The sequence below is a fragment of the Primulina tabacum genome, chromosome 11, assembly GCF_025594145.1.
Source record: "Primulina tabacum isolate GXHZ01 chromosome 11, ASM2559414v2, whole genome shotgun sequence".
In the NCBI taxonomy this organism is placed as follows: domain Eukaryota; kingdom Viridiplantae; phylum Streptophyta; class Magnoliopsida; order Lamiales; family Gesneriaceae; genus Primulina; species Primulina tabacum.
The window spans coordinates 23,199,661-23,213,210 of record NC_134560.1 but is presented as its reverse complement, the minus strand read 5'-3'; positions in this window follow the sequence as shown (position 1 = coordinate 23,213,210).

Here is a 13,550-nt window from a genome sequence, read left to right as displayed (position 1 = left end):
GTCAGTCTGGATGGTACTTCCTCAGTGAAGTACTTGGAGTAGAATACCTCCTTAAACCCATTCCACGTCAGTGTTTGCAAGTTTACTGACACTGATGCACTTTCCCACCACAGTCTGGCGTCCCCTTTCAGATGGAATGTGGCACACCTGACCCTATCTGAATCTTGTAGCTCCATAAATTCAAAAATCACCTCGATGGATTTAATCCATCCCTCGTCTATCATCGGGTCAGTGGTCCCTGAAAACTCCTTTGGGTCCATCCTCTTGAACCTCTCATACGCAGCCTCTTGTCTGGGCCTCGCCCCTGTGTCCACTGCAGCCTGGTTCCCCGAAAAATGTGCGAAGAACTGAGTCATACCTGCAAGCATCTGTGCCTGCATATCAGGAGGGGCGAGGAGGTGTGGGGACCCGGACTGCTAATCTTGTTCTTAATCGTCATCGGGACTATTTAATCAATTATAATAAACAGGGTCTAAATTTTTTTATTTTTTTTAATTGCGGAACGTGATGGAATAAAACTTATATACATTTCAGTATAAAATGAAGTACAAGTCATGTACCGTCTACAAATCAGTAAAAACTAAGGTTCAACATCTAATTATTAAGTGTCAAAACGCTATATACATCAAAGTCCGCGGTCTCCACTCTATCACGATCTCTCCTCATCTCCTGGACCCTGATCCTGTCCCACCTGTTGTCAAGTACACATACAAACAAGACAACAGCCGGAGAATTCCGGTGAGAAATACATCCCAATATAAATTAACGAACATGCAATCATATAATCAATAAAAAAGCATGTAACAGATAACAGTAATATATATCAAAGTCTGAAAACATAATCAATATAAAACTGCCAATTGTACTTGTGACTCCACGACTCAGACTAGACTCAATCCTAGTCTAGGGATCCCGGTTTCCAGACGTGGTATTCCTATATCGACCAACAGTAATAGAAGAAACTCCGATTCTATCCACGTCGATATAACCAAACATCCTGTGTCTTGACCTAACCGTCACAGACTGGCGTTTTCACCAATTTCCTATCTTGTGACATCGTGCAATGTGCCCGTGGTGATCCCACCACTATCAGGCGCTTCAGTCACAAGATCACTCGTCTAATACTCGTCGAATACATGCTTCCTATAAATCAATAGAACAAGCATATCAAATCAAATCAATAAACACAATCATAGTAATAAGTATGTGATTTAGGGAAACACAAGTATATCATACTATACTCGAGTCGATCTCCCGGTACTATATTGACTTATACCTTTCGTTTGTAGTCTCGGTCTGAAGCAATATTAGTTCTGAACTCAAGACAGTCTCTATAAATCTGAAACGACATATCGAGAATCATAATATCAATGTTCTATTCTCAATTCAATACTGAATCTGATTAATCTGGATTTAAGTCAAATCAACAGCATAATGGCACAATCTCGGTATCCCCGTCAATACCAAATCAACAGACATCAATTACAAATCATAACTCATATCCGATACAATCTGTAATTCATTCATAATCCAAATCTGTCCGATTTCAAATTAATATAATCAGAAAATCATAACAATTCCATAATCAGTCTGTTTCTCAATCTGACTTCGATTCTACGATGTCTAACATGTGAAGAACATCATATATGAATCATATCCAATTCCTACAACATCATATTTTCAAATGATACCAAAACTCAATAAAACTTACGTCCAGTTGTAGCCTGCATCGATAGGAACACAGTACTAAAGTCGGATTCAAAATATAAAGGCGTAAGGATTTTTTTACAACTCTCCGAAGCCTTCTTCCAGAAATTCTCTCGTTTCTTCCCCTTTGCCGATTCTGAGGACATTTGATACATTATATATATATATATATATTGCATGTAATGGACGTGTGGCTCATCCTTTGCAAAACACGTCTCGCGCATATGCGCGACATCACTCGACGCACATGCGCGAGACAGTATGTCTCGGCGCGTAGCTCGCACAGCCCCTCGCGCATATGCGCGCCCTTACTCGGCGCATATGCGCGAGGCCCTTGTTCATTTTGCCCAACTCTCGGGTACCCTCGCGCATGTGCGCGGATACACATCGCGCATGTGCGCGAGGTTCTCTGGACATCTCGCGCATGTGCACGCTCCCCGTCGTGCATGTGCGCCCACCTCTCTGTAGTTGACTTTGAACCCTCGCACAGCTCGCGCATATGCGCGCACACCCACCGCGCATATGCGCGAGACCCTCTGCCCGTTTCGCGCATGTGCGCGTCTCATGCCGCGCATGTGCGCGAAAGGCACTGTCCTCGCACATACATCTTTTCATGCTGAATCAAATCGTGTCCCGATTAATCCTCTCATAATCATATCAAATTATAAATCAATAATTACAGATTACTAGGATTAAATTCTCGGGCATTACAGGGGGAGTGACCCTCTCTTCATCTCGAGCCTCTCTGTCTTCCTCCTTTGCTTCACGGTTAACCATGCGTCTAGGAGGCATACTGTTCCAAATTTACCCAACATGTAAACCCAACATGCACGAATATACTACCAATGTCAATAGATGCACGAAACTTTAAATTTAAATATGCACATGCTGAAATCATGACTGGATGCACAATACATGTAATAACTTAAAATCTTTAAACTTACAGACTTGAGATGTGACTTCGTGTGCTTCTCGCAACTGGCAGCAGGCGTAAACCTATATAAGAACACCGCTCTGATACCAACTGTAACGTACCGTATTTTGAACTACTTGAAATTTGCGGAAAAATAAAAATTTTCTTACATAAGAAATATACTCTAAAATTTCGATTTAAAATAAACTGTTAATCCAAAAATACTTGCAATAAAAAGATCGTGAATAAATTTGCTAAAAATAATTGTTTAAACATCGTAACCCTAAACATGAAATCAGAGTAGTTGAAGCAATGCATAAAAACTAAAAAGAAATATGGGCGTCCTCGGGTTTAGCCTCCCACAAAGTCCAAGCCAGCTCACTGGTCCTCACCTCTCGTCTCCTCAACTTCAACCTCACCTGCATTGATCAAGCCTAGTGAGTCTAAAGACTCAACATGTATAAACCAGAAATAAAAAGTACTACATAATAAAACCACATGCGTCTTTAAAGTAGAGTGTACATACTTAATCCTTGAATGTAGTAGCATAAACATAGACGTGCCATCATCATAAAACTTTTCATAAACATGCTTGCTTCATACATACTTGAACATACATAAACTTCATCATTTTGCGTAGAGATATGTTTCAAAGCAATTGAGCCATACATAAATTCGTCTGATCAGACTAAACCATAGTACTGGACTCACAGGGAAATTCTACTGCCACATACATGAGATCCCCGGTCATGCTTTACCGGGTGGATTGGTCCTTGGTCATGCTTTACCGCTTTCCAAACATGATCTAAACCCGGTCATGCTTTACCGGGGTGGAGAGGTCCTCGGCCACGTTCACCGACTTCCAAACCCGTTCATAATTTGGTCACAAGACATTTAGCATACCTCAAAAACATAAAATATTTTCTTTTGAACGTCGAACATACTTACATGTCGTTGAGGGATTTGTTGGAACTCGCTTGGGGCCACTGCTACACATACTAACATGAGTTCGAATACCTATCTTGCATAACTTAGACGTATAGTCAGGCTCACACCTAAAAATGACAAAACATTCTAAATCTCTTGGGACTTGACCTCGTTTAATCATTGTACTAAATCATAACATCAAACCCCAAAACAATCCCTAAAAAATTAATTTTTTTTACATTTTTTTTTTTAAAAATGGACACGCTCCCTGTGTAAGGGTCCGTCTCGGGGTCTGTGTAGATGCTGGAAAATCGCATTTTGAAGAAAAAATGGACACGGATTCCGTTTAGGGGTCCGGGTAGCCTCTGGACTTGCGAACTCGCGAAAGTTCACTAACTTATTGATTCATCCTTCCATTAATCCAACCTTAGGGACCATGCACTAACACCTCGAGACTCATCCTAGGATGCTATTACATTGATTCAAACCCGTACAAACACCCCAAACGTCCCCAAGCAACTTCAATACAACAATAACTCGTATTTTGACATCATTTCTCTTCCTACAATTTCTATTACATCCCAAGCCAATCCCGACCCAAACGAACCACCAAATAACACCTAAATACAACCCATAACATATCTAAATGTAGTAGCACAAGCCCAACGGTGCCCAACGAAACCTGTAACTCAAAAACTTCAAGAACGCATTTTTAAAAAAACGCAGTTTGAGCAGTCCCACGAAAACAATCATAACTCACTCATTTCTTATTCAAATATTTCGAATTTACTGTCAAATCGAAGGTATCAAAAATTTCAACGTTTTATATGTTAAAAGCTTTTCCAAAAAACCGACCGAAAAATCATAGTAAATAAAAAGACAACAAATTCGGTTTTGAGATCCAAAAACAGTTTCAAAAGTGATCCAACCATATTTGCTCAAATTTCTACATAACATACAAATGGTTTTCATACAATAAACATCAAAATTATTACTATGACAAGATCAATGCAAAAACGAAAGAATATACATGCCTTTTGATATTTAACATTACCGAAACGACGACACTGAAGCGGGGAAGATGCGAGGGTTGATCCGGAACGATTTTTGTCTCGATTTTATTGAAGAAAATAGATGAAAATTGCTGGAAAAATTCAGAGGAGAGAGGCGGCTGCTAATAGAGACAAGAACCCTAGCTTTTCTTTTAAAAAGAAGGAATGAATTGTTTAAGTGTGTGTTGTGTCATTTACGTGAGTGAGTGTGTGAGAAAGTGTGTGTGTGCGTGAGTAAAGTGTGATTAGAGAGGATAAAATTGCTTAATTATCTATTTAAAATGCTAATAGAATGTTAACCCACTAATTAATTTCACAAAGTTTTTCCCTACTTAAAAATAACACACCATTGATAAGCTTTTAAAATTTTGAACTTTAAAATCACCTAATAACAAATTAGGTTTTAAAAATGATAACAACTTAATAAATCATTTAAAATAACCCAAACGTAACTTAAAATAAAATACCACATTTTAATATTGCCAAAGTCGTCGTCGGTCTCTTTTCCTCGATCCCGCATCGGTAATCGCCTAAAACATGAAACTCAAGAAAACGTGCATCACATAAACATAAATAATTAAAATAATACAATTTAATAAATCATGCATCGCTAAAAATCATTTTAAACTTAAATAAATAATTTAACAATTAAATAAATACATGGGTTTTACGTGTACTGAATTTGGGCTCTACAGATTGGATCGAGCTGGTGAGTACTTGAGTCCGAGTTCCAAGAGTACCTTAGGGAGAATGGGATTCTCTCGCAGTGGACTCCGCTTGCTACACCACAGTTGAATGGTGTTTCGGAGGGTCGTAACCAGACTTTGATGGAAATGGTTCGGTCTATGATGGGTCTCACGGAGTTGCCGCCATCCTTTTGGGTATATGCACTTGAGACATCAGCACTGTTGTTGAACAATGTCCATTCAAAGACAGTTGATAAGACACCATATGAGACATGGATGGGTAAGCCTCCCAAATATTCTTATCTTAGAATATAGGGATGCCCTGCTTATGTGAAGCAGACAGTGGGAGACAAATTGGATAGTCGATCCATTTTATGTTACTTTGTGGGATATCCAAGGAATTCAGTTGGATATTATTTCTATCATCCCTTAGAAATAAAGGTGTTTGTTTCTAAGAATGCGACCTTTTTGGAAAAAGAATTTCTATTGGATAGAAAAGGGGAGAAGATAGAACTCGAAGAGGTTCGAGAGACACCCACAATTGAAGAACCAACACACGAAGATCTAGGAGAGGAGATACAAGCTCCTAGAAGATCCGAGAGAGTCTCAACACCACCTATGACGTATTTTCTACTTCTTGAAGAGGGCCATGATGAGCCTAACCATGGATGTTATCCATTAACCTTCAAGGAGGCGTTATCTGATGCCGATTCATCCAAGTGGCTTGAAGCAATGGAATCTGAGATGAATTGCATGCATTCGAACCAAGTGTGTAATCTTGTGGATCCACCTGAGGGAACTGTTCCCATAGGGTGTTAATGAATTTGCAAGAAGAAACTTGGGGCGGATGGGAAGGTATTGACCTTCAAGTCGCGATGGGTTGCAAAAAGATATACTCAAAGACAAGGAGTTGACTTTGAGAAAACCTTTTCTCCAGTTGCAATGTTCAGTCTATAAGGATATTGCTAGCCATAGCTGCATGGTATGACTATGAGATATGGCAGACTGATGTCAAGACAGCTTTTCTTAATGAGGATATTAAGGAAGATATTTACATGTCTCAACCTAAAGGGTTTACATCTGTCGGAAGTGAGCATATGATATGCAAACTTCAGAGATCTATTAATGGTCTAAAGCAGGCATCTAGGAGTTGGAACCTCGGATTCTATAGTACAATTAAAGAGTTTGGTTTTACCAACAATCCTAAGGAACCCTGTGTGAATAAGAAGGTTAGTGGGAGTGCTGTGACATTCCTGGTGCTTTTTGTTGATGACATTCTATTCATTGGGAATGATGTAGGGATATTGCAATTAACTAAAAGATGGTTAGCGAGTAAGTTATCAATGCAGGACTTGAGAATACAGATCTATAGATATAGATCGAGAATATTGCTTGGTCTCACCCAGTCTACATACATTGATACCATCATTAAGCGGTTCTCGATGGATTAGTCCAAGAGAGGACATCTACCAATGTGTTATGGCGTGTCCCTATCCAAGTCTATGTCTCCCAAGACTGATGCAGAGATAGCAGCGATGACACGCATTCCGTATGCATCCGCAATTTGTAGCATCATGTATGGGATGATATCTACACGTACTGACGTGGCTTTTGCACTAAGTGTAGTGAGTAGATATCAATCGAACCTTGGTCTTCCACACTGGAAAGCTGTGAAAGACATTCTCAAGTATTTGAGAAGGACCAATAAGTTGTTCTTGGTCTATGGGGGTGGAGAACTGAAATTTGAAGACTATACCGAATCTAGCTTCCCAAGCGATATCGTTGACTTGATGTGAACCTCTGGGTTCATATTCATGCTCAATGGTGTTGCTGTCTCTTGGAAGAGTTCCAAGCTGTCTCTTGGAAGAGTTCCAAGCAAGACAGTACTGCGGATTCCACCACTACATTGCTGCATCAGCTGTAGCAAAGGAGGCTGTTTGGATAATGAATTTCGTCCAAGAATTGGGTGTCATTCCTAATGGAGTTGCTCCAGTACAGGTGTTTTGTTACAACACAAGATCCATTGCTTAGGCGAAGGAGACAAGGTCTCATCAGAAATCCAAACATGTATTGAGAAAGTACCACATCCTTCGAGAGATTGTGGAAAGAGGAGAAGTGTCGATTGAAAAAGTCGGCTCCGCAGATAATGTTGTTGATCCACTAACTAAGCCTTTACCTGGACCATTATTCAAGAAGCATCGCGAATCGATGGGTTTAAAGCATATGGGTAGTTGGCTCCAATGCAAGTGAGAGATTGTTAGAGTAGGTGCCCGTCGAGCTAAGTGTTGGCCGAGGGTTCATGTTGAAACTCTATGTACAAACGATCTTTATTTTGATAATATTTGAAATTATTGTTTTGGCACATCTTTATCTATATACACATGCTAGTTGCATAGACAAAGTCCTTGAATAAACAAATAGTAGAAAGAATATGATATGCTCATATGATGAGTATCATGAAACTCATATTTGCAATACTGTATATTCTAAATAATTTCTAGTCGATTCAGCCGCCACTAAGAAGGATAAAGGCTGTTCGAGTTTGAGACTGGTGTCTGCAATGTGAGTACCATGTTACATTTTTAGGGGACATTGTGATTTCCGAGCATGCAGATAGGTGCTTCTTGTATAGTGCACTGAACAACCCTCCATAAAGGACTTTCCAAGTGGTTCTTACTTATCAAGTGGAAACGTCCTAGTTTATGGTTGTACACCATTAGTGCTCATGACCCGGGACAACATTGAGAATCTATATGCTAGCATTGCACTTTGACTTGTTTATAGACTCTCATGGGGTCATCAGGTTTCAAGGTTGGGTGTTTTGTAGAAACATATAGGATTCGATGCATTGTAGTCGAGGATTCACCACTTACATTCGGGTATGGATATCTATGTGATGTCATGTGTATATAGTTTGAAATTTCTGATCAGAGTGTTGGTGGTAATTATAAAAGGGGTTTTATAGATTACACCATCGATGAAACTACGACATGACACATATTATCGATTCATTGACAGCTCTTGATATACCAATAGTTGTCGAATTGGTCATGATATATGAGATGAAGGGACCGTACTGTACGCTAACCATAATTGAATGGTTCTTGCAGGCACTATCATCTGATACCTAGGGAATCATGTAAGCGATGCTGCTAGGCTTTTAACATGATTGGTTGGGCACTATCAGACTTGAGTTCTGACGTTCTTATTATCAAGGAGTTGATAATTAAGAATGGAGCAATTGGGTTATGCTCGTATATGGAAATTTTTAGTCCCGAATCACATTAAGATGTGTGGGGACCCAGACGCTAATCATAATCTTAATCATCATTTGGGACAATTTAATCACTAATAATAAACAGGGTCTAATTTTTTTTTTTAAATACAATATGAAATGCGGCACGTAATGAATTCAATCTAATATACATATCAGTATAAAGGTACAAGTCTTGTACTACATACAATCATTCAACTAAGGTTTAACATCTAAATCTCAAGTGTCTAAACCCTATCTTTAATCAAGTCCGTAGTCTCCACTCTAATCACGATCTCCCTTCATCTCCTCGACCCTGAACCTATCCCACCTGTTGCCATGCACACATACAAACACGACATCAGCCGGATAACTCCGATGAGATAAATATCCCAATATAAACAATGTAAACATGCAATCATATAAAAGCATATATAAAATCATGAAACACATATCAATAACATGTATCATTCTGAACAACATGTATCAATACCAACTCTGAATCACACTCTGTGACTCCTAGACTCTAACTCGACTCAATCTAATCTAGGGATCCCGATCTGAATAAAAACGCAACGTTCTCCCATCTACTTTACCCCAGCTAGATGGTGGTACGTTCTTAGTCCCAGACTTTGGCTGTCTATATCGAAGATCTGCATTAGGAGTTGGTCTTCTCCTCAGTCTATCGATATATCTCCAAAAGTCCAGTGACTTGGCGGTTCTGCCATGGCGGTTCTACCGAAGACTAGGCGGGTCTGCCCAATTCTGACTCATGCTTTGCTATAATCAATATAATAAGCATATCAATATCAAGCATTGCAAATATCAAATGCAATTATCATTCAGTATGTGATTTTGGGAGACTCCAGTTAAAGCTAACTCGAGTTGTACAATCCCAAATCAACATTTATTTATACCTTTCTTTCTGTCTATCTGAATCTGTCGAAGTCTCGGATTCACAGCCTGTCAATATCAATCTGGCAATGACAATATCGAAGGAATACAATATCAATACCTTCCTCAATCAATACTTGATATAATCAGAACTCAATCAAATTCTGTTTCAACAGCATAACTGTACAATCTTAATATACCCAGCCATACAAATCGATACATATCAATTCCTGCAACTCATGGTCAATAACGATACACATCTGATATCATATCTCAACCCAATCAACTCTGAAATTCATAACAATTCTATAATCTGTCTGTTTTTAAATCTGTCTTCGGTTCTACGATGTCTAACGTGTCAAGAACATCATATATGAACCCTATCTGATTCTGGCAATACCATACTTTTAAAACATAATCAAACGTAACAAAACTTACGTCCAGTTGTAGCTTACGTCAATAGGAACACAATACTGAAGTCGGATTTAAATTCTTACAGACGGATCGAAATATAAAGGCGTAAGGATTTTCTATAACTTCTCTCGTTCCTTTTCTCGATTCTTTTCCTTTCCCTTCTGAAACAGATGAATAGTTCATGTATATATATATCCTGCATGTAATGGACGTGTGGCTCATTCTTTGCAAAACAAGTCTCGCGCATATGCGCGACATCACTCGGTGCATATGCGCGAGACCATATGTCTCGGCGCATCCTCTGCACAGCACCTAGCGCATATGCATGCCCTTACTCGGCACATATGCGCGAGGCCCTTGGTCATTTTACCCAACTCTCGGGTACCCTCGCGCATGTGCGCGGATACACGTCGCGCATATGCGCGAGGTTCTCTGGACATCTCGCGCATGTGCGCGCTCCCCGTCGCGCATGTGCGTCCACTTCTCTGGAGTTGACTTTAAATCCTCGCACAGCTCGCGCATATGCGCTCACATCCACCGCGCATATGCGCGAGACCCTCTGCCCGTTTCGCGCATGTGCGTGTCTCATGTCGCGCATGTGCGCGAAATGCACTGTCCTCGCACATACATCTTTTAATGCTGAATCAAATCGTGTCCCGATTAATCCTTTCATAATCATATCAAATTATAAATCAATAATTACAGATTACTAGGATTAAATTCTCAAGCATTACAAGATGTGAACCGACGGCTAGTTGTATCTATGAACCATTGAGGGCCACACAAGTGCTAACTTTCTAGATCCCGTTGAGATGGAAAATAGTTCAATGTGTTGAACGGTTTATAAAGGAGATTATAAGCGCAAAGAAAAATAGAAGTATGACTTCTATAAGAGAATTATGGGAAATGTAACTTTTAATTTATGGAAGTGGTCCTAAATTAAATGATGGCTGAAATAAATAATGTATTTGAAAATTGTGATTTTCATAAACATTATTATGGACTAAATTAATTAATTGAAGTGTTAAATTAATTAAACACTAGTGGGCCTAGTAGAGCCCAAATAACTAAATTAATTCAAGTGTTGAATTAATTAAATATTGGGTCTTGTAGAGCCCAATATGAAATAATTATTCAACTAGTGGGCTTGAGTAAAATCAAGTAAGAATTAATTGGTCTCAAATTTGTTTGAGCAAATTTGAGACAATTAAATTTAAGTACATGGGCTTTGTAATTGTTACAAGCCCAAATATAATTGCATGCTTGGGAGGTGAAGGGTTGGAGGAAACTTTTTCATTAAACAAGGCATGTCATGCACATGTTACTTTTTACTTTTTGATAGGCCAATAGAACTTGTCCTCCCCTTCACTCCAAAAGCAAGGTGGCCGAAATTATACACACATATTCTCTTTCATTTGTGCTTCTTCAATTGTTGAGGATAGCACAAACTTTTCAAAGAAAAATCCTCTAATTTTTCTAGTGCAAAATTAGAGGGGATCTTCCTAGTTGGTGGTTGGCTTAATTTTTGAGCAAGGAGTGCTCAAAAGAGGCTTGTAAATTGTCTACCCGTTGAAGAGCTAAGTTGTTAAACAACTTAGCTGGAGCCATCATCAATCCTTTGTGATTGATAGATAAAATTTTTTAAAACATCATATGAATGTCATTTTGTGTTTTATGTTATTTGCTACACATCATAGTGAGGTGCTCGATTTTTCTTGTAAAATTTGATTTTCAAACTTCCGTTGCACATTCGGGCACCTGAACTGATCCCCTTTTAAGTATCGTTTCAATGGATACTGTATTTTGCAATTATTATTTCCAGTTATTAAATCTTTAGCAACGAAATTTGGATGAATGTTTTCTACTACTATACTCCAATAAATTCTCAAAGCTAAATTCAAGAATCAAATAAAGAGAGAGAAAATCTAGAATGGTTAATTAAGATTCAATGAGAAATGAATTAGTTGAGAATTTCAGTTTACCTACCCCTCTTTATTTACTTAATTCGTTCGATAGTGATTTACGCTTCCGACAGGATTTTCTATTCATTTGAACACGCCTTCTCGAACTATGCCAAACTACTTGTACTAAGTGAAATAATTAAATTTCTTTAATTATTTATCAAGAGTGAATAGCATATCGATCTATGAAATCCCCTAGTTTTCGCCCTACCGGACTATGACTATCGGCGTGTATCCAATTTCATATTTCTATGTAAATTGTAAATGCACGGAGTATACTACTTATTCCTATCACAAGCTATTCTCTCGAACTCACACGCGATATAAAAATTGTTATTAAAGTTAGCTACGCTCTAACAACACGATAACACAATAACATAATCAAGAATAAATAAAAAATCGAAATATGAATTAAGTAAATCAGTTTGGGGTAGGATCTCCTTTAATCCCAACAAAAATGTAAGTTAGCTACACGAATTCATCGTAAAAATAAACACAACAATGTTTAAATGATAAAAACTAGATTAGAAATACGATTCGTGACAAAAGTTCGAGGAACGATACCTGGAAAAATCGAAATCTTTCCAAAATTAGGTGGCGCTAAGGCGGTCAAGTTTTACCGCTCGAGCGGCACACTCTCTATATTCAACTTTTTCTCGCAGCCAACCACGCTGCGCCAACTGTTCTGTCAATTCCTTATGAACTTCACACCTCTCGCGCACGGGCGGTAGAATATTTCCACCTGAGCGCCACGTCCTCTGGAAATTAACTTAGCATTCACATCTCGCGCACGAGCGGTATAATTTTACCGCTCGGGCGCCAACTTTTCTGTCCGTTGTCCCTTTGGTTTGCACATTTTAGTTCCGATTCCGGTTTTCCAGCCATTTTACCTTCAAATTCATCACGTAGAAGTGAGCCAAAATCATTTGCATATGCTTACGCTAAAACGAACAAAAAGTAAGTTAAATGCACACATGCACAATGCAAACACACACAAAACTAATGCAATAAAACACGTAAAAATGATAACTATCAGTTGCATTCATGAAAAATATTTAAATGTTTATTTTCGAGTAATGACAACTATCAGTTGCATGCTTTAGCGGGTTTGGGAACCACATCTAATTAGTCAAATCACAACATCCATTAACACCCCTTTTAAAACACCACAAAACATTTTGATTTTGCCATAAAGTGCGGTCCTGTGTGTTGTGTGCTGTGGATTTTACTAGCTTTTGCTTCAGATAGTTTTATTCACAAATCATGTGGGCCGCCGAATCAAAAATTCAACGCAAATTTCTCTCTCCTGAGTTCTGTTTGTATTCAGGACCAACCAGTTAACACAAAGTGGCAGAATTTCGTAGTTGTACCGCAAGATTTAGTGAGTCAATATCCATAAGTGCTCAAGTGGTTCAAAAAGATTAGTAGTACGTATATAATTTTCACTATGCATTTGTCAGAAATTTTATCTGACATTCCTCAACGTCTTACATCTCCATCTTTTCAGCTTTGGGATAGGATTTCATCCCTTTTTGGCTCCCCCGCACCTTACATCCCCTTTTATTTCTAAGACAACTGTTTTTTTAAGTGCATAGTTTTTTCGTGCGTACTCCCTCGGCTTGGAATATAGGGTAAGTTCATTTATCTTGCCTAGAGATGAATTTTCAGGTCCTATGCACGACTAAGATGAAGGGTATTTGTGGTATACTTTTATTTTCTACTCGAGTTCATGCTACTGATCAG